This window comes from Lissotriton helveticus, chromosome 1_1, assembly GCF_964261635.1.
Source record: "Lissotriton helveticus chromosome 1_1, aLisHel1.1, whole genome shotgun sequence".
NCBI lineage: Eukaryota > Metazoa > Chordata > Amphibia > Caudata > Salamandridae > Lissotriton > Lissotriton helveticus.
The window spans coordinates 232,468,750-232,489,298 of NC_136057.1; the positions used below are offsets into that span (position 1 = coordinate 232,468,750).

The window sequence follows — 20,549 nt, forward strand, 5'->3', positions numbered from 1 at the left end:
CCCACCACTTCATCCATACATCCCCCCACTGCATCCAACCATCACACTCCATCCATCACAATCCATCCCACTAAATCCCTACTTACATCCACCACTCCATCCATCCATAGCCTCCCTCCATTCCATCCATACAAAACATCCACTCCATTCTGCCAGCCATCCCCTAATCCATCCATATATCCATCACCACACTACATTCATTCATAACCCCACACCATACATCCATCCATCCATCCCACTACATCCAACAATACATCCCAAAGCATACATCCTTAAGCCACTCCATCCATACATTACATTCCAAACATGTAACACTACATCCAGCCATCCATCCCATAAACTCCATCCATCCATCCATCCATACACTACTACATATATACAGCCAAACCACAATTACATTCAGCCATCCACCCAATACATACATTCACCAGTCATACACAACAACAGCCGTCAGTGCACAGTTTCAACAGACACACACACACCACCAGCCAACAGTGAACGCTTTCACCACGCAGACACACCACAGGACATCAGTGCACACTCTCACCAGCCACAGACACCATCAGTGAACACTTTTAACACCCACAAACACTACCAGCCGTCAAAGCACGCTGCCACCAGACATACAACACAAAAAGGACAGTGCACAATTTCAAATATCACACATACCAACAGCCATCAAATCACACTTTCAACAGCCACACAACTCCAGCTGTTAAGGCACAGTTTTACCAGACACACACACTACCAGACATCACTGCACACTTCCACCGGACACAGACACCACCAGCCGGCCAGGCACACACACACCACCAGCCATCACTGCATGCTTTCAACAGGCACACACACACACATCAACAGTCATCAGTGCACACTTTCACCAGGCATACACACCACCGGACGACAATGCACACAATTGTACATCAAAGTCATACAATGTACATGCTGTATTACAATGACCTGTTATCTATCAAAGGTTAACGACATGCACAGTGGTCAGCCTAAAGATAAAAAGTACAAAACAATATCACAATACGTTCAAGTACTGTACTTCAACATAAATTAAGGTATTCAAAAAACTAGGGAAAGGAAGCTGCCCTGTATACTCGCAAACAGGATATGGTTTCAGTGAACAGAAACCACTTCAAAAATATGAAAAGGCAAGAAACGCGCGAATGTAGCGCTCAACCATAAGTGCAAGTTTTTGCAGCCTTCGGTGTACTGTTCAAAGATAGCTAAATAAAAAACAGTGCATTTACTGCCATCTTTAATAGGAAGCAATGTGTGCTCAAGTCCAAACAGAAGGTGTCACATTTTCACTAATTAACACTATTAGCATTGTAAATGCCAAAGTTAGAATTTTCCACAAGTTAAAATAAAAAAAAAAAAAAACTTTGTCATTTACAATAATAATCCCTCAAACTTTACTAATGCGAGCCCTATTGCTTTGCAAATGCTTGTTTTAATTCTAAACTCATGTGCACCGCAACTCCTGCACCTGGCGTCATTTGGTGCAACTGCAACGCAGAACAGAAATTTAGAATTTTGGAATGGTGCACCATTAAAGTTCTTGTCCATAATCAGTAAGAATATACGTTAGGACAGGTGTTCCTTTTTAATCTTTCTTTGTTCAGGTTCTGTACACAACATTCAGCCAACGTGTTTCGTTAAATTAAGAGTCACATTTCTACCCGGTTGGCGAGGTGACGCGTTGCTGCAACTTCACGGCACACCTGACGGGCTATCAAACCCATGGCCTTACTGTTGGGCCATTTTCCTTGGAAGTGTGCCTGCTCTGGGCGTGAAGGAACAATGCATTGTGGATAAGAACTTTAATGGTGCACCATTCAAAAAGTCAATATTTGTCAGAGGTTGAAATGTTATCCTATGAAAGGAAAATAATTACAGCATACAAGTTCTTTTCAGCAACTTATGAGACCAACCTCCAGGACTTAGGAGGTGTATGGGGCAGGGTCCAAGGCAGCACCAGCAGATCACCTCCATTAGCATGAGGGCGGCCGGGGAATAGTGGTGCCAGACAGCATTGGGTGCCCAATGCAAGACAATGGAGGTTGGTCTTTTCCAACAGATGCTCCCATATTGGACTGGAAGGCCAGTCAGGCTGAACCAATGGGAAGGTTCAAATATTGTGATGCTAGGGGACATGGGGACACCAATGGTCCTCCCCTCCTCAGAGCAGGGCGGCTGGGTGTAGAGGGTCTTTAAGGTGCCTGTTTTTTCTTGTCATGGAGCACTTGCAGTTAAGCGGGCCTGCACGCTGAGGCTGCCAGCAGCTTCAGAGAGTTCACAAGGGATGAAACCATGGTGGACTCTGTATCTGATAGCTGGGAACCTTTGTGACACCATTGCCCACGTTGACTCGGGCGAGGGGGCTCGGGTGCAGTGGCGCTTTGCGGCGTTGGGTTTTGCTGTTCTGGAGCCTCACAGCTAAGTCTTTGGTACCTGCAAGATGCAGGGGAACAGGTCCACTGTTCCACTGGAGTTCCTCTGTCTTTGGAAAGTGCTAGCAGTCGTGCTAGGCTTTTGGGAGATCAGCAGCTTGCAGGATGTGAGGACTTAGTTGCCACTGTTGAGAATAGGTGAACAGACCAGCATGCCTGGTGCCAAGCCAGTTGCTTCTTCTGCAGTTCTTGCTTTCACAGATCTTTGGCCCTTCTTCTTTTGGTCAAAAGGATCTGCTTCCTGATGCCAGGGTTTTCCTAAGTACTGAATCTACGACCATTAAGAGTGTATAGGGTAGTAGCCAATAGCCTACTTACCACTGGGGTCAAAAGCCCCCTAAATGACCACTTCCTGGGGCAAGTGGGAAAAAGCATATCCCAGAATTCCTAAGATTGCCATCACCAAGATGGTCACTTCTGAAAAGTCTCATACACTTTAGGTAGCCCAGTTCAGGGGTAGTAGTAGCCTGAGGATGGGCAAGCTTGTCTTGCCTAAATAATTTTCCTGCCTGTCAGGGTGCCAAAGGGCTTGGACAAAGGGGGTCTGTTTCATCTCCTGTGGGAGAAGCAAGATTGACATACCAGAGGCAGTAGACCTTTTAAAGCTCCTCTGCCTTGGAATTTTAGTCTGCAGGTCATCTTGTGGGAGGAGGTGTACCATAACCCTGACCCGAGCAGGCCCGGTTTACGGCCCGGAGAGTAAAGGCCCTCACCCTTGGGGGTCAGAAACTCGATTCTGGTGGCAGGCTGGTTACCCAGTTAGTCAACATACCAGTTGGGTGGCAGGTTTTAAGGGGGTATCTCTAAATTAAGCCATCACGTAGCTGGAGAACTTGTTTCTACCAATGTCCAGCACATGCTTGTAAAATGGTTTCCCTGTTCACTTGTACTGGCAGCAATGGATTATGCCAGTATTGCCTGGATTATGGCAACATCATCTACAACGGCGCCCCAGCCTATGCCATTCGCCGTCTGCAGCTAGTGCAGAATCAGGCTGCCCGCCTGATTCATGGCCTGCCTAAATTCCATCGCGTCACTCCTTTGTTGCAGGCCTTGCACTGGCTGCCGGTGAAAGAACGAGCCTTGTTTAAGCTTGGCTGCACCACCTTTCAGGCCAGAATGGGCACCGCTCCGGAGTTCATCTGCTCCGCCATCATGCCGTACACGCCGGGCAGAGAGCTTCGCTCTTCTCATCAGGCCTTGTTAACCATCCTTCGTTTCAGAAAGAAAAAGGCAGGCGGAACAAAATTCGCAGTTCTCGCTCCTGCGTTCTGGAACTCCCTCCCGACGGAACTCCGCGGGACACCCTCCTACACTGAGTTCCGGAAAGGTTTAAAAACCCTGCTCTTCTCTCGAGCATACAACGCTTAGTCTCTCCTCTGCTCCCGTTGGCCTTCCTACTGTTTAAAAGCGCCAAGAAACCGCGTGGTAAAAGTGCGCTATAGAAATATTTTTAAATTCAAATTCAAATGGAACTTACCAGCACAGGGGTATTCCTGTTCATGTGGTGATGCCCTCATGTGTGGTATAGCACACCCTGCCCTAGGGCTGTAAGGCCTGGGGTACGGGTGAATTCCCAATACCTCATGCAGTGTAGATGGCATGGCCCACAGACTGAGGGCCATGAAATGTTTTCACTTTTGTCTGCACTAAGACACAGCCCGCAGTGGCAGTTTGCATGGGTTTGGTGCAGGTACCCTTTGGGTGGCACAATTTCTGCTGCCACCCCTAGGGACCTTCTTTAGTACCTCAGGCCTGAGGTACCATGGGTACCATTTACTAGGGACTTCCGTACCAAAGGTATTGCCAGTTGAGGAAAACAATTGTTCAGTTTTGGGAAAGAGATCTGATACTGGCAGGATAGTTAGGAGGAACCCAGTGCACTTCCAGTCAAAATCACATCAAATACCAGGCAAAAGGCGGGGTGACCATGTCGAAAAGGGCACTTCCCTACATTCTTCATACACGCATTAATCTGTCTCTAATTACTTCCAATTCTAAAAGGCTTTGGAACGGAGACAAAAAGAGAAAAGTGATTTGCCAAAGACCACAGAAAGTGGTAAAGATGGATTCAGAACCAATGCTTCCTGCATGCTCAGTGTCCTCATATCAAAGGTACATTTAGGGAATAACGTGCGTTGCAGCCATATTTACCTTACTTATGCCTTTTAGAAATTCACCAAGGGATTCCTGGTAGGTGTAACCTATTTTACGGGTGTTGGGATTCCTGGACACACTAAAGGTGTGGATTGAGGTTACCCTTAATATTTGGAAAACCCACAAAAACTACTTTGTCAGCATTTACAAAGTTCTCACACTTCCTTTTCCAGCATGAAAAGCATAAATCCATCCAGGGTGGGAAGGGGTAGAAATCACTGCCAGATTTGTTGGGGATTTAGGAAAAGGGGCTTCTCTAGTGGGAAAAATATTTTCCTCCCAGAATGTTTTATTTTATCTGCACAGCGGATGTGATAATGACGTCATGTAAAAAAGCGGGTGTCGCCCCTGAAGTCCATTTCGCCCCTCACAGAGGAACTAAGTCTGCACCCATGAGCAGTGCAAAGTGCGTTTGTGAAAGAGCTTCTGGGCGCTTTGAGTTTTTTGGGTGCTGTGTCAGACATCCTCTTGGGAGCATCCTTTTGGCAACAGGAGAGGAGTGTTTTGCTGCTGGGTTGGGTACGTAGAACTTTGGGAAGGTTCACAAAACTGTGAATCGAGTCCCTCAATGTTACCAAGTCTCGGCTACCATCTTGGCTCAAACCAGGGCACGATTCCTAAAAAAAAGAAGTGGGGAGACGCTGAAGGAAGTGAAGTCACGAAAGGTGGCTTGCACAATCAGACTCATTGCCTCCCCTCACTCACCCCTTAGATGCGATTGCATCAGGGAAGCCAGCGCGTGAGCAGCGTTGTGAATGGGCTCCGATCTCGCCCCAGAGAGGCCGAAGAGTGAATGCGTGGCTCCATTTGCTCCAGTAATCGAGCTGCTGGTAAAATAACTGGGGGGACGCCATCCACCCGCGTGGTACCCCGACTCGAGCCCTGGCTCAAACTGTATAAACAACTACCACACTCTTTCTGATATGTTTTGCTTTTCGAGAACCACGAATTCACAGTAGTTCCAGGCAGAAAATGTGGCCATCGCCTGGGCAGAGGTCATAAATCAGTGAAGCAGCTTCTGAACTTGTGCCACGGAGATAAAGCTCCTGAATTCCAACCTCGGTGCCATCTCGTCTTGGTCCATTCTCCCTCCTGGCCTGACCAGCCCTAAAACCTTCCCCCTTGTCAGAACTTCCGTACGAGTAGCCAGAGTCGGTGCTGCTGGCAGCTGAGCTTCCGGAGGTGCACTGCTCTCGAGGAACTCGAACAGTAACAGCCAGGGCTCGAGTCGGGGGTACCACGCGGGTGGATGGCGTCCCCCCAGTTATTTTACCAGCAGCTCGATTACTGGAGCAAATCGAGCCACACATTCACTCTTTGGCCTCTCTGTGGCGAGATCGGAGCCCATTCAGAACGCTGCTCACGCGCTGGCTTCCCTGATGCAATCGCATCTAAGGGGTGAGTGAGGGAAGGCAATGAGTCTGATGGTGCAAGCCACCTTTCGTGACTTCACTTCCTTCAGCGTCTCCCCACTTCTTTTTTTTAGGAATCGTGCCCTGGTAACAGCGGATTCCATTTCACGACCCCCCTCTCTCTCCCCACGAATGATGCAAGCACATGATTTACCATGGAATCCATCTGCGTGGAATACCCCACCAGGCGGAGTTTCCATGCCGACTGCACTCAGATTCCACGAAATCCACAGAGTAGTAACATTACAATTGAATGCGGCTTTATATCCCTGGGTGCAGTTTTAATACTTCGCTTTACTTAGCAATGTATTGATTCTTATTCCCAATGGATAATACTGTGTCTTTATTATCTCGAAAAGAATACTTTAGCAAGAGTTTTTCCTCTATTGGTTGTGTGTGTATGTGTGTTTGCGCACGTGTGTAAATATCCCCGGACACAGATATATGTCTGCCTTTTGTAATTGTAGTACTGATGTGGTCTAGAATTCATTTTTAACGGGCCTTCCCCATCCTTTGTTTCTGCTGCAATATCGGGAGCTGTACTCTGCATTGTTGTCACTTCCTTCATCTTGACTGCGCCCTTTCAGAGTTGTGAAAGCAGGTTCCGGCCACGAATCAGTGTAACGTTTCCTGGAGGTAGCCCGGTACATGTTCTTGCCCACACCTATGTCGAAACATCCTGTTTTCACCCACTACAGAGTCTGCAGTAACCAGTGTCAGTGGAGCAGACAGATGTGCAGCTGAAGGAGGTGGAAAAAGAGGGTGTCAAAGCAGAGGCGGTGGCCACAGGAGATGTGAGTATAAGGGCTGAAGTGAGTGCTTAATTTGTGCCGGTGCTTAGCACCCGCACTTATTTGTCCGGGCTGGGTCTAGATGACAGGGCGAACTCACATGAATGACTGCACAATGTGTGTAGTGTCAGACAATGTTAGGGACTGTTAAAACTCTTTTCGCTGAAGAACTCAGCCCGAAGATAAATCCATGCTTTCCATCAGTATTGGCGGTGGGCGGAACACTGATTGGGCTGGATTTGGTCATGTGCAGGAGCCACAGCCGCGTACGTAACGTTTCAATTTCATTTGCCACCTGCCGCCATATCGTCACGAGGCACACACGCATTACGCACCAGCAGATCGGAACAATTAACTGAAGCAGCAGCATGTCGTGCAGTGTGCAGCAGCATGCCTCTTAGAAAAGGCAGTAACCAAGTAAGTAAACAACTCTGCTTTTAGGTGGAATCCGCTTGTACAGCTTCTTCAAGGTCACGTGAAAGGTGGCATCTGTTTATTTTGCAATATTCAGTGTCTGCCATGCCTGTAGAAGTTGACCGGTTTGTTCTGGTAGCTGAGGTGTCAGGCTGGAGCTGGGTGATGCAAGTTCTTTTTGGAGTGTGACGGGCCAATGAGTAGCAACGACAAATGATTTAATTGTCTAATGCTGGAACTAGGTATTGAATTTAGGTGCACATTAATGTGCTTTGGATCTCCGGCCACGAGCCCGATAAAGAGAGAGAGAAAGTGTAGGGTGAGGAGGGGTCCTTGCCATCCGTGGTGCAAGCTCCTCGTGGCTCCCTCTGCTGCCATCCTATCACACTGCCCACCTGTGATAACGTGTGGCGCTGCTTATCAATGCCAGAAAAGGGAGTATTCAGAAAATGAAAATATCTCCCTCTTTGACCATCCGTGTAAGGCGCCGGTGAGCAAAACAGGACACCGTCCTTAGAAGTTTAAAGGGGAGTTGATGCTCAAGAAACCCTTTTTTATAGAAAATGATAAAATACGGGGTTTGAAGATATTCCCCAAACAAAAAATAGCTTCTGAATGTGTGCCCATGAAATAACACACAACGTATTTCCAGTTCGCTGAGGCTGACATAAATGGGGTTTCCTTCCCTTTGTCACCCTTTCTCCACTTTTCCTTTCGACAATTCTTTTTCTTTTCCTCACCTCCATACTTTTTGTTTCTCTTTTTTGAAAATCCCAGCCCTTTTGACTACAAAACTCCTTCATAAATCAGGCTTATGTGGGACAATGTAAAGACTGGAGTACTGATAAAAACCAATGCTGATGCTGTAACACCCGATTTAATGCCAGTGAGCATTTACAGCCTCAATTCAAATATTCAATTGATTCAAACACAATGTATTGAAGTTAAATTGGATTACATATTTTATGGCAATCAAACTTTGATACAGCGTAAACAACACGTCTCGTGTTGGGCTGCAAATAATGGTCATGGAGGAAGCCAGTAAGTAAATATTTTGTTACATTTATCATCATTAACCTCAATCCACCGAACTCTTGATGCCTTTCAAAAACATAAATGTCGCATAGCAACGATTAGCATTCAGCACATCTTATGTCAGCTACCTTTCGGGTTTGACCTGATGACACCTGCACCATTCATGTCAGATTTTTCCATATGACATACACAAATGGACTAGGACACAGGTTTGTAAAATTGCTTGTCTTTGAAAGAAAAAGATATGCAATTCTGCTATCCAGGTGTTACAGATATGTCAGCACAGAGGAGCTTGAGGAAACATAGAATGTGTGTCAACTAACTTTCTCAACTAGGATGAGACTGAAGACTTACTAGACAATCTATACCTCAATACATTACTGATCGCCCTGCGAGGTTGGCTCAGCCAAAACAAGAAACACTATATTTGGCATTGAATCCACAAAAAATGGTCCAAAGTGGTGACAGTGAAATGCAAGTTTTTATAGGCTACCTGTAAGGCCTCCGTAGTGCCATAAAGAAAGCCAAAAAGTCTTAATTTACAAAATATATCTAGCAGGTCTGACTGAATAAGAGAAACCTTCAGCATCTTTCAAGAACTGTCTCACCTGTCTAACCCAGATTCCCAAAAGTACAACCCATGCGCATCACAATATTTGGACAAACTCCTGGATTTTGTTAGTTCAAAATTAGCACCATCCATGACATCAAATTCACTGTCCTAGTGCCCTGTACCATTTGCCTGACACTCGCTCTCCTTTCTTCACAGTGTCTTAGTATCTTAGTATTTGAAGAGAGGTGGTATTAAAACATTGGAGTATAAAAATACGTGACTAATCAATATACAAGAGTATACGAACTACATTTCCTGAGAAAACACGATCACGTGATACTATCACGTGATGAGCTACTGACCAATCCGTGATCTCGGTGACTAAAAATGGCCACGATAGTCCGTCCGGCACAAATAGGTTTTTTGGAACTCACTCTTTGAATGATTGAATACACGTTTAATGTGTGACCTCGTTGCCATTTGCCATTATAGATCAAAATGAGGGAATGGCACGGGACTATCAGGCACCCTATACTCACAAAATCAGGTAACAACATTAGATTGATTAAATTTACAGACTTGAATGTGTCATACAACTCAGTAAATCCACTTTATAGGATTCCTGGTCATGATGATCGGAGACAATGAAATGATGATTGAATGAGGGGCTTTTTACTCAGAATGCAGAAACAGCAAGGAAGAAATGGAACATTTAACGGTGTTTCTTGTTCTTTTGCCCCCCGCTTTAGAACGGTGCTTCCTCTCCCTCAGGCTTTTTCCTCCTTCCAAGTGATAACGTTCTTTTTTCTTTTAATGTCAACATTATTTTGTTCACATTGTACATTGCAGTAGCAATTATTTTCAAAGGTCCTGTGGAAGGCAAGGACAATAAGGTCCATCTTTATTGCTGAAACATGTCGACCTATACTCTATCTGGGCAGATATTTGTTTAAAACTGTTCTTTGTTGCTCTGTTTTTAATATTGGGGAACTGAGTAAAAATAATAAAATGTAGTGTTACTCATTCACCCAATCTTAACTCACTTTTATCACACTCACATGCACTGCAAACATTTTCACCCATCACACTAGACTATTAGATAACATCAGAAGCACCGCACGGTGAGTCATAATTTGATGTAGGGCATTCTATCAAGTCCTTTCTCATCATTTATGTATCACTAATGAGAAGGTCCAAAAGGTGTCCCAGATGATGAAGGGCAGTACCGTGTGGTGACTGATGGGTATCCTTATTTCTTAGGATAATTCCAGGATTAGTTACACTTTTTTCCTGGGTTGTGTTTTTTTACATTGCATCTTGTAAGGTAGTAGGTTCTTTATATTCAGACCCATGGACATTCTTTTTTTAATACAGTTGTAATAGGGACTGTGTCCATGTTTGGTCTTAAAATATTCCATAGGGCCCTTCTCTAACGTGTTGTTTTTACACTGCCTGAGTGCCATGCCAACTAGCACTGCCCAAGATATAGGTAAGTCATCCCTCTAGCAGGCCGTAGGTGTGGGCATATTAGCATGATCAGATATGCCCCTACAGTATTAGGGTATATTCCTTTATTCCTTAATATTGGAAGTGCCAGTGAAGCCATAGAGAGTACCTAGGCTGGGAACTTGTCAATTCGAGTACCACAGCACCATGATTGCTTCACTGAACCCAGGAGTGTTTGGTACCAAACAACTCCTTGTACTAAATCCACTTGGATGCCAGTTTGAGTTGTACTAAACCATCTACCACCTCAGAGGTGCTCCTTGGAAACCTTCCGACCCTGGTGTGGTCATTGACTGGCTTTAGGTGGCCTGACATATACTGGCATGTTTCTGGTCCCCTGGGTGGAGAGACTCTGAGTGTGGACCAGAAACAATGTTCACCTTGGGCGGAGGTGTCACACCTCCTCCCCAGGGATGGGCACAGTGCTTTAAGGGGAAGCTTCAGAGGCCTGCCACCTTTGTAATGCGACTCCCAGCCTCTGCAGCTAGAAGTGGATGCCAGCCCCTGGTGTACACCTCCACTTTGGGCAGGAAAACTAGCGAGAAAACTTAGAAAGTATAGAAGGTGTGCCTACCTTTGTCAACTCCGCCCCTCAGGTGGAGGAGGCAAAGTTGAGCACACTTTTCAGTCTCCTCTATCTTGAAGATGAGGTGACTCCTCCAATCAGAGTTAGGAATACACCCTCTCCCACAGGAGGGTGGCATAATAAAGGTGTAGTCACCCAAGGTGAGCAGCCTTTTGGCAATACATGTTACTCCCTAAAAAAACACCCTTAAATTTAAATTTAGTATTTAGGAGGCTCCCTCAGATCTTGAAACTAGTTACCTGTGACCTAAGAAGAAGGACAAAGAAGACGCCATTCAGTGAAGCCTGAAATGACTACTGACGTGGCCTGTGTTGGTAGCCTGAGTCCCAGTCCCACACTACTGTCATCAAGTGCGTGACCTGGGGCGCCCCACTCAACGTTAGGCCAAGTAAGGACACCATTTGAGATAGCCTTGCTCACCCCCTTAGTAGCTTGGCATGAGCAGCCAGGCCTACCTCCAAGGCACGAGTGTTCTGTATGTGCAACCACGCCCACCGCAACCCCCTGGTGACACCACAAATGGACTCCACACGAGTTTGATAAAAACGAGTATAACTGTATACAAAAAGATATACGATCAGACCACACAATACATAAGCCAATGTAGAATAAAGGGTAATATTCGTTCCGGCTGGCTGGTAGGTTCAAATCCCAACCACCAAATTCAAAATGCTATGCTGTCGCAATGCTAAAATCACACACATTGCTATAGACAAACAATAGTGCACTGCGTAACGATACAACCCTGTGCTAGGCACAGGAGAAATAATACAATACATAACGATACACCCCGGTACCTGCAATAGGAGAAATAATGCAAATGCATACCGCTATATTAATGTACTGTGCAATGAAGGAATAATGCAATGCGTCACACCCTAATCATGTACTTTGCAATTAAGAAATAATGCAATGCATAACTATCATCATGTACTTTGCAATGAAGAAATAATGCAATGCGGGCCGCTACACTCCTGTACTTGGCAAGGGAGAAATAATTCAATGCGTAGCGCTACAATCGTGTACTTCATTAGGCAATAATAATGTCAGGCGTCCTAAGACACTCCAGCAGTTTGTTAGCAGCAATATTGGCAATGTGTATTACAACAATCAGCCTCTTCGATAAAAGTTGCCCGCACACGGTTCAATGATGACACAGAGTACAGCCTTTTACTCTGGCCCCCTGTACTGCCTCTTCTTTCGTCAGTACGGGCCCCACTCTGAGCCGAAGCAAAGGCTCATGTCGTCAGAAGGTCTGAGAGGCCGAGAGAGTGTCCCTCTGAGCCCGCACTCTACCCAGGTAGTCATCCACATTACCTTACATTCCTTCCTCGAACTGGGCCTTCTGTGCAGAACTCTCTCAACGGGCCTCAGCGGCTCGGCCTGGTAGCTCAGCCCCTCTGGGGCTGCCGGGCCGCAACTGTTAGGAAGGTCTCAGGTGGCTGCAAGGCACACGTACTCCACGCCCCTGAGATTACTTTTACTCTGAGTGCACATTCACCACCGCACTCTCCGGGTCTCTTCTGGTACGAAGCCACGCACACAACGCTGATGGAACTCCACATTGACTCTGAGTGCAGGCTCACCAGGCACTCCTTCCTGCAGTCTTAGTTGGCACCAAGACACACACACCGCACTGCAGAGACTCACTTTCTTCCGGTGTACACGATGATCAGCCGATCACCTCCACACTCCCAGGTTGCACTAAAGCACACACACTGCTTTACTGAGACTTACTCCAACTCCAGTTCCCCGATATCCAGGCACTCTTCACCACGGCCGCACCATGACACTCTCACCATGTCCGAGCCTCACTTCTCCTCCGGTGCACTCTATAACCAGGTGCTCCTCACCAACGCCTTCGATGCACCCCGACACACACCCGTGTGTCTGAGACTCACTCCACTTCTGATGCACACGTTGGTCAGACGCACACCCTGCACACTGACCAGACACTCTTCACAAACGCCTGCGGTGCACCACGACACGCATCCGAGACTCACTTCACCTGTGATGCCCAAGTTGGCCTCCGATGAACTCGATAACCAGGCGCTCCTCACCAACGCCTTCGATGCATCCCGACACACACCCTGCACGTCCAAGACTCACTCCACCTCTGGTGCACACGCCGACTAGGCGCTCCTCACCAGCGCCTGCAGTGCACCTCGACACGCTGCGCGTCCGAGTCTCACTTCAGCTTTGGTGCACACGCTGACCAGGCGTTCTTCATTAACGCCTGCGGTGCACAGCTACACGCATCCAGCGAGTCTGAGACTCACTTCACCTGTGATGCCCAAGTTGGCCAGGCATTCTTCACCTGTGCTTCCTGTGCACCATGACACGCACCCAACACGCCCGAGTCTCACTCCTTCATGTGTCCAAGATCACAGGTACACCTTCAGAGGGTCTCAAGCTGCCACAACACGCGCCCATCACTCGCTTGAAACTTCTCCGGAAACTTTTATGTTCCTGTGTTTCCAAACAGGGAGCCAGCTCACTTCGGGCCCTTGGGGTTACAAGGCACGGCACAAAGCACAGTCTCCGTCAAGCAGGGGGACCCAGCGCCTCCAAGCACCATCCCAACAGCCTCTGCCTTGGTTAGAACAGCAAACTGCAGACCAGCCCCAGATCACGAAGCAAGGGTTGGTCTTTCCCCAGCAGTCTCTTCAGTTGCTCCTTCCTTAGCAGAGGTTCCTCTTGACCACTAAATGGGTCCAAGCCTTTTCAGTCTCAATCCACTTCTGTTTTATTCCAACGTTCAGGGGTTTCAGCTCTCATTGTTAAACCCCTTAAGGTCTTTGAAGTTTGTTGTACTCAAGGGTCCCGACCCCTCCCTAAATCAGTTTTGGGTGTCTCCCTCCCAGTGTCACCCTTCTCCCTTTGATACTGGGGTCTGGATCCTTAATCACTCAGCAGGAGATGTGTCAATTAGTTTATAGCACCAGCCCAGGCCTTTTCACCTCCCGGGCTCCTCCTCCCCATCTCTCCAGATGCAGGGGAGCCTGGTGCCATCTCAAACCCCTCCCTTGGTCAAGACCTCTCCTAGCCTCTCTCAGCTCTCAGATCCAGACAGTGATTCCACATTCCGGAGATACATACAGAAATGCTTAGAGCACAAATCTCAGCCACTTTCTAAAAGAGTGGTTTCTGAACACACAGTGACAAAACCATTTTCATAGAAAGATGTGTTATGACACTGTGAGTTCATACATACTAAACTTCACCTCTCCATTATAAATTTACAGGAAAATAGGCTACCAAAACACAACACCCAGCCTCCCCCATTCTATCCTATGGGCAGAATGGTCTTTCATCAGTGAAAAACGAAATGGAGTATTTTTCACTGTCAGGACATAACACACGCCTTAGTATATGTCCTGCCTTTTACCTACACTGCACCCTACCCAGGGGGTACCCAATGTGTATGAAAAAGGGAAAGTAAGACCTGACAAGTGGTTACAGTTGTCAGGACTACATACTAACTTAGCAAACTGCTCGCCAGCCCCACACTGCAGACCTGAGTTCCCTTCTCTGCGCGCCTTTGCATTACTAGCCCTGGCACACACAGTACACATCACTAGGGAGTTTACTAGAAAGGCCAACATACCAATCATGGCAAACCAATTACCATTACACTTTACATAGGGAAAACTTGTACTTTGACACTGATCATCAGTGTCAAAGTACCCAAAGCATCTAAATTGCCAGCTCTATGCCAGGAAAACGGTCACTGAACTGTTTTGAACCAAGGATTTTACCATTTGAAGAGCTGTTTATGCTGGTTTTCTGAAACTGGCACATCCAGTGAAATTACACATTTTGTGTTTGCATTGAAGGAACCTGTCTGGCTTACTGTTTGTTGTGTGCTTTAAAGGCATGAGTTAAAGACCAGTGTACTGCACGAAAACAGTAGATGGTTAAGTGCTGTGCTGCAAATGAAGGCTGATAGAGCCAGTGAAGGGTTCTGCGTGATGAGAGCATGTGTATGGTGTGCGCAGTAGTGGCATCCACTGTGAACTCTGTAGAGTGAGTAGTGTAGTATGAAAAGTACATTATCATTGCAGTGTGAGTATTTTACTACAAATCCAATACTATCACAGGCAATTGAATAGAGTAGTGTGAGCTGTAGGCATGAGTAGTGCAATGCGAGCGTAGTATGAACACAGTCCCAGGTGTTCGGTGTGACTGCAGTTAGGGCACTGCATCATTAGCAGTGGAGTTTATGCACTGAGAGTTCAATGTGAGTCCATTGTAAGCAATGCTGTATGCATACAGCTAAAAGAGTCAGTGTGAGCTGTGCAGTGTCATTGCATAATGAGTGCAGTCTCCATGCTTGTCTGTGTGTTGTGAGCAGTGTAGTGTGGGTAGCTCAGTGAGCACAGTGTTACATACATGTATGTATATGGCATTGCTGTAGAGTAAACCTACCCCAAAAACAGTGGGGCACTTGACACGGTCAGAGACAAGCATATAGTCAACAAGTGATAGGAGAAGTAGCTGGTTTGTGGGCGGTAAATGCATTGTGCTGTAGTGCTCTTTGAAAACGTGTGGATGGGGATGTTGTTTCAGATCCTAGCTGCATATATAAATGCAATCACAATAGAATAGATAAAAAAGATTGCTGCCTTATTTTTAGTTTTTTACACCTCTTAGTCTGCAGTCTGATGGTGTCCTGGCTGCAGGCATGCTGAGAACCACTAGAGATAGTGAGCTTGTCTACAAAATATGCTGGGTGCTGGTCATGTTGGCTTTTAAGGTCTAACCTAGCAAACGCAGCGCTGCGCTGCTTCGCTTGGCAAACCTCTATTAGTGTGGCATTGGTGAGCGAAGGGAGACAAATCATGTGCGCGCACGGACAGGCGATGTGCGCACGCATCGCGTCTCCTCTGTCTCACGCGCTCCCACCGCACGCTCACACTACAACGCAGACACACGCTTGTTGCTTACTGAAAACTGTGACTTGAAGAAATGGTTCACAACCTCTCTTTCCTTCTTTCATTTAGTTGCTTCCCTGTGAAATGGATCAAAAAAAGAAAAACACACTTGCGGGAAATGCCCTTTTTCAGAAATGTTTCTATTCCAAAGTGCAGCCTCAGGATGGAGAGAAATAAAAGGTTTTAAATATGAAAAAGAAATACATATCTAAATAAAGCAAGACAGAGTGGTTGCAAAGTGGCCAGATTGGTTTTATTCAGATCCAAACACACCAGCCTCACTCTAAAGACTTTACAGTGAAGCGCTACTTTTGTTTTCTCGTCTTTCTTTGAACTGCATTGTTGTCCCCAGGTGGGGAAGTGAACCATTCCTGGATGTATTGCAATACCTGGTTGATGGGTGGATTGGAAAACAAAATGTGTACCATGGCTCTGGGTTTATGGACGTGGTCTTTTTAAACCATACTGCTTACGTTTTGAAACGGTTCCCTTCAGGGCCCTGTAGTCATGTCCTTAACTTTTCAGGTAAAGCCACTTGCTGATTTCTGAAAAGTGAGTGAGAGATCGTTAAGGTAACCATTATGTTTCTGCTTACATTTTGCATGCTTTACTTAATCTTGAGTGTTATATGAGTGTTTACTTTTCCTTTTTTTTTAGGTAGGATATTACTCTTATCAAGTGCACAATTTGAATTGAGCCACATGCAAGTGTTTATAGCGGGCACAATTTGGTTGTAGCTGAAGGCAGTGGAGTTTCTCTCAGCGGGGCAGTATGGTGTTCGGTGGGGGAGAGGATGTGGCACTATGGCCAGAGCTGTCGATTTTGGAACTGGGGAACCGGGTTCAGCCTTCATGACCAGTCCACCAGACCACTCTACTAAGGGAGCATACTCCCATGCTTGACCTTTGAAGGCCCTGAAAGACCTTAGAAAACCTGATGTCTTAGCACAAGTAAGTGTACCCTAATGGTGTCAATTGTGGGTTAACCTTGAAGGCCTGTCAACCACAATCCATACTGAAGTTCATCTCCAGTCTTGCTGGCAGGCCTACGAAGCAGCACACCCTAGAGCAACAGTGATCCAGTCACTGTCACTCTGTCACTGAGGTCACATCAACCTTGAGCAGGTTAGGGTGGTGCGAACGGTCTGACCGAACTGGGTACCTATTTCGGGTGGGTGCGTAGTGTTTGCAAGTATGTTATGGTTGATAAAAACTTGCTGCTTCCTTCCTGGCCTCCAGCAATTTTCTCTAATTAGAGAGAGGGACCCAACAACTAAAGGGGTGGGATACCACTAAAGACAAATGTCAAGAAAGAATTCCCCTTTGGGCAGTGTTACACAACATGCATACTTACATGGACCGCTCTACATTCACAACAAATAGATGAACGAAATGTAAACATATATTCATAAGAAAGTATACAATTTATTCAGATTAAAAACATGATCCAGCCCTATCATAAATACGTTACTAATCAATAAGGAAATATAAATACATTTAGACATATACAGTTAAAACAAAGAAATGGGAACACAATAAGGAAGAATAATTCCTATTATGATGAGGGAAATACAATAGTCAATCAGAAATCAACTCTGATTTACGTTTCAGTTGTAGTCAGAGTTGTTGTCTCCACAAACTTAGCGACATTTCCATCATGTATTGCGACTTATATAGCGCACGTATCACCCGAAGGTATCAAGGCGCTTGCTTAGGGAACCCGTCCTGGTATTCCCCGGCAGGGTATCCACAAGGTGAAAGCCAGGCATCCCGCCGCAAGGGGCCGTAGTGGAGATTAAGCAAGCTATTGCCCAGAGTCGCAGAGTGTGACCCCGTGAGTCAAGTAGGCACCGGAGCGAGAATTGTCGAGTCCGTGGGATTTTGTTTGAGCCCGAGACCCGCCGAGGCGGGGAATCGAACCCTGGTCCACGGCCGATCTCAGCTTCCGGGTCTGCCGCCTCTAACCACTGAGCCACGCTTCTCCACATATCATCATATATACACCGACGCGTTTCGGCGGGCAAGTAAATAAATAGCCAACACCTTCTTCTGGAAAAAATTTTTGTTCCCACACTAACATGTAATATCTGTAATATAAAAACAATAAAGCATAATAATACATTACATCGCCCCAATAGTTAAGCATACAGACAATATATATATTATTTTACATAACCTCAATCTTAAAACTGTGAATCATTCATAATGAGACAACAAAACACAACAACCATACTAGCATTTCATATATTCAATAGACAGTGACAAATGGTGGATACACATGAAAAAAGGGGGTTAAAAAACCTTCATATTCTGCCATACAGTCAACTAAAGTATAGGATATCAATTTATGGTCGAAGGGTAAAGAGCCTTCATTAATTGCCCAGAGATTGCAGTATCACTGGGATATGTCAAGCCTCGGTTAAACCGCACCTCCATATGCTGACAACGAATATGGACCAATAGGCTTAGTGAATGACCATTATCTAAAAAGACATATTCCTATACCTGAATCCTAGTCACTCAAGAGGTTATTACCCAGTACATCTCAATCTCCGTTTTTTAATCCAAAAGAATGCAGATATAATTACCTTTAAAAAACCTTCAATGTTAAAAACTTTATTTAAACAAACACTTTGTAGGTTTCTGCATATAGGAGAAAAAAAAGAGGAATGCACAAAAGCGCTATTCTAGCATGAACCGATGTATATGAAGTAAAATTTAGTTCTATGACAATGGCACATTACATAACACACCTACATTATATTCTCTGGCCCCACGACTCTGTATTCAGTGTGTGATCAGCAGCAATAAAGATGTCATGATAACTTCGGTGATTAATGTTCTTCCTAGAGAGAGATCAGAGTTTTGTCTAGTGGAAGGGTTGACTCCTGGAAAGGTAGCGCATCGGATTAATGTGCCTGCTGCAAAAAAACATTTACCATGCAAATCACAAAGTGCACATACTGTTAAATAGGTTGTAGTAGTCGTATACTTGTAAAGCGCACAGCTGCCCCAGCAACGGGGCATCCCGGCGCTGTTTAACTCTGGGGAACCCGTCCTGGCTTTCCCTGTGGGATGGTCCCTTGCTGGGAGTCCCCAAGGTGGAGCCAGGCATCCCCGGAATTGGTGGGGCCATTGTGGAGATTAGGCAAGCTAATGCCCAGAGTTGCCGAGTGGAACCCCTGATTAGAGTAAGCACCGAAGCGAGAATTATCGAGTCCGCTGACCAAGGTCCACAACCCTGCCGCGTCGGGAATTGAACCCTGGTCCCAGGCTGACTTCTGCTCTCAGGCCTGCTGCCTCTAACCAGTGAGCCACACTACTCCAGGTTAGTAGGTTACTGCTTTCATCAGAGGGATCCTTTTGTTACTTGCAGTCTATAAGTTAACATCCTAACATAGAACAGTGAGCTATTAAACTATACTGCCTACTAGTATAGTTGTCATGTGGGTTCTACACCTTGTAGTCCTTTATCTTTTGTACCATTTCCTATACAGTGATTTACACACATATAAATGATTGTCTCTGTGTAGTGTGTGTAATGTAAAGTGCTCTGACACCTTACACTGGTATGAGTGGCACTGTAAATCAAATTAAATGCATCTGAGAAAGAGTGTGGTTCTGGAGCCTTGAGGGGACTATTAAAGGGTGGTAGTGAGGGAGTCCAAGGTGTAGGTGATGATTTGGGGCACCAACAAGCATTGTTGCACAGGGCGCCCCCAACACTAAAGCCAACCCTGCTATCTAGGCCAGTCCGCCTCACCCATAGGTACCTCCATTGGCCTTGTTTGAGCAATAGTAGCTGCAACTCACCAAGGATCGGCAATGCAGGATTTGCACGCACACCAAACTAAGTTTGCAAACTTTACAGTCTCTCTGCTACATGCACAAGCACTTTGGCAATGGGGGACAAAATTATGCTGCAATGTTGACTAAAATATGCAACAAAAAAAGGCTGCAGAGTAATGCAAAATATTTTCTTATACTTTATTATTTAGACATTTTGACACATGTTAAGTCTCTGCAAAGATTCTGCCTCATCTGTATCAGTATAACATACAAATGCTGTAGTGAGAAAGGTGATCAGTCAACCTTTGCAAATGGCCATCCACTTTGCAGCAACTCAAGTCACGTTTTTTAGTAACTTTTTATCCGTTTGAGCTACAAAAATGATTAGGTAAAACAGTAAGATTATGCAGTGGGTGATGTATTATGTGGCAAATATGGCAGAGCCAATATTATATAGAAAACATTTGCAAACTAGGATATTTTGCCATTCATATTTGAACTGCTCTTGTAGAAGAAGGGAGAAGGGAGGAGAAGTGCTAATGAGTGAAACTTCATGGCTTGGAGACAAATGGCTTGTGATTCCACTTTTAAGAGTATTTCGGACATTGTGTGATTGGAATTATATCCCACTTTGTGAATGTATTTAAATGCCAGTAACTCCTATTAACCCCTATATAATCTAGTGTATCCATTGGTTGAATTAAATAAGACAATAAGCTGTAACTGGTCGGTGAAATGCCAAACAAATACAAAAAATTGGGATGTTTGGCACATTCTGGCCACACCTCTGACTCCGCCCACTGATCCAATCCTTGGGTTATCCCCGCCCTCGTAGTTTCCGCCTATAGTTACCCTTCTTTTTTCTCCCCACTTCGACCACTGCATACATGTAATGACCCGCATCAGCACTA

The 20,549-nt window shown here is 45.7% G+C and overlaps 1 protein-coding gene across 3 annotated transcripts in view; it reads left to right on the forward strand.

Annotated features, from left to right (window-relative positions):
* The first annotated feature begins 6,687 nt into the window (after positions 1 to 6,687).
* The window catches only part of LOC144788347 (membrane-spanning 4-domains subfamily A member 4A-like), a 184,498-nt gene continuing 170,636 nt past the window's right edge, over positions 6,688 to 20,549 (forward strand). For 2 of the 3 annotated variants that reach the window (XM_078665345.1, XM_078665347.1), the window contains exon 1: positions 6,688 to 6,825. The gene's annotated coding sequence lies outside the window, so the exon portion shown is untranslated. Of the gene's footprint in view, positions 6,826 to 6,981; positions 7,240 to 20,549 lie in introns of those variants that run through there. The other variant, XM_078665346.1, reaches the window with a different exon arrangement.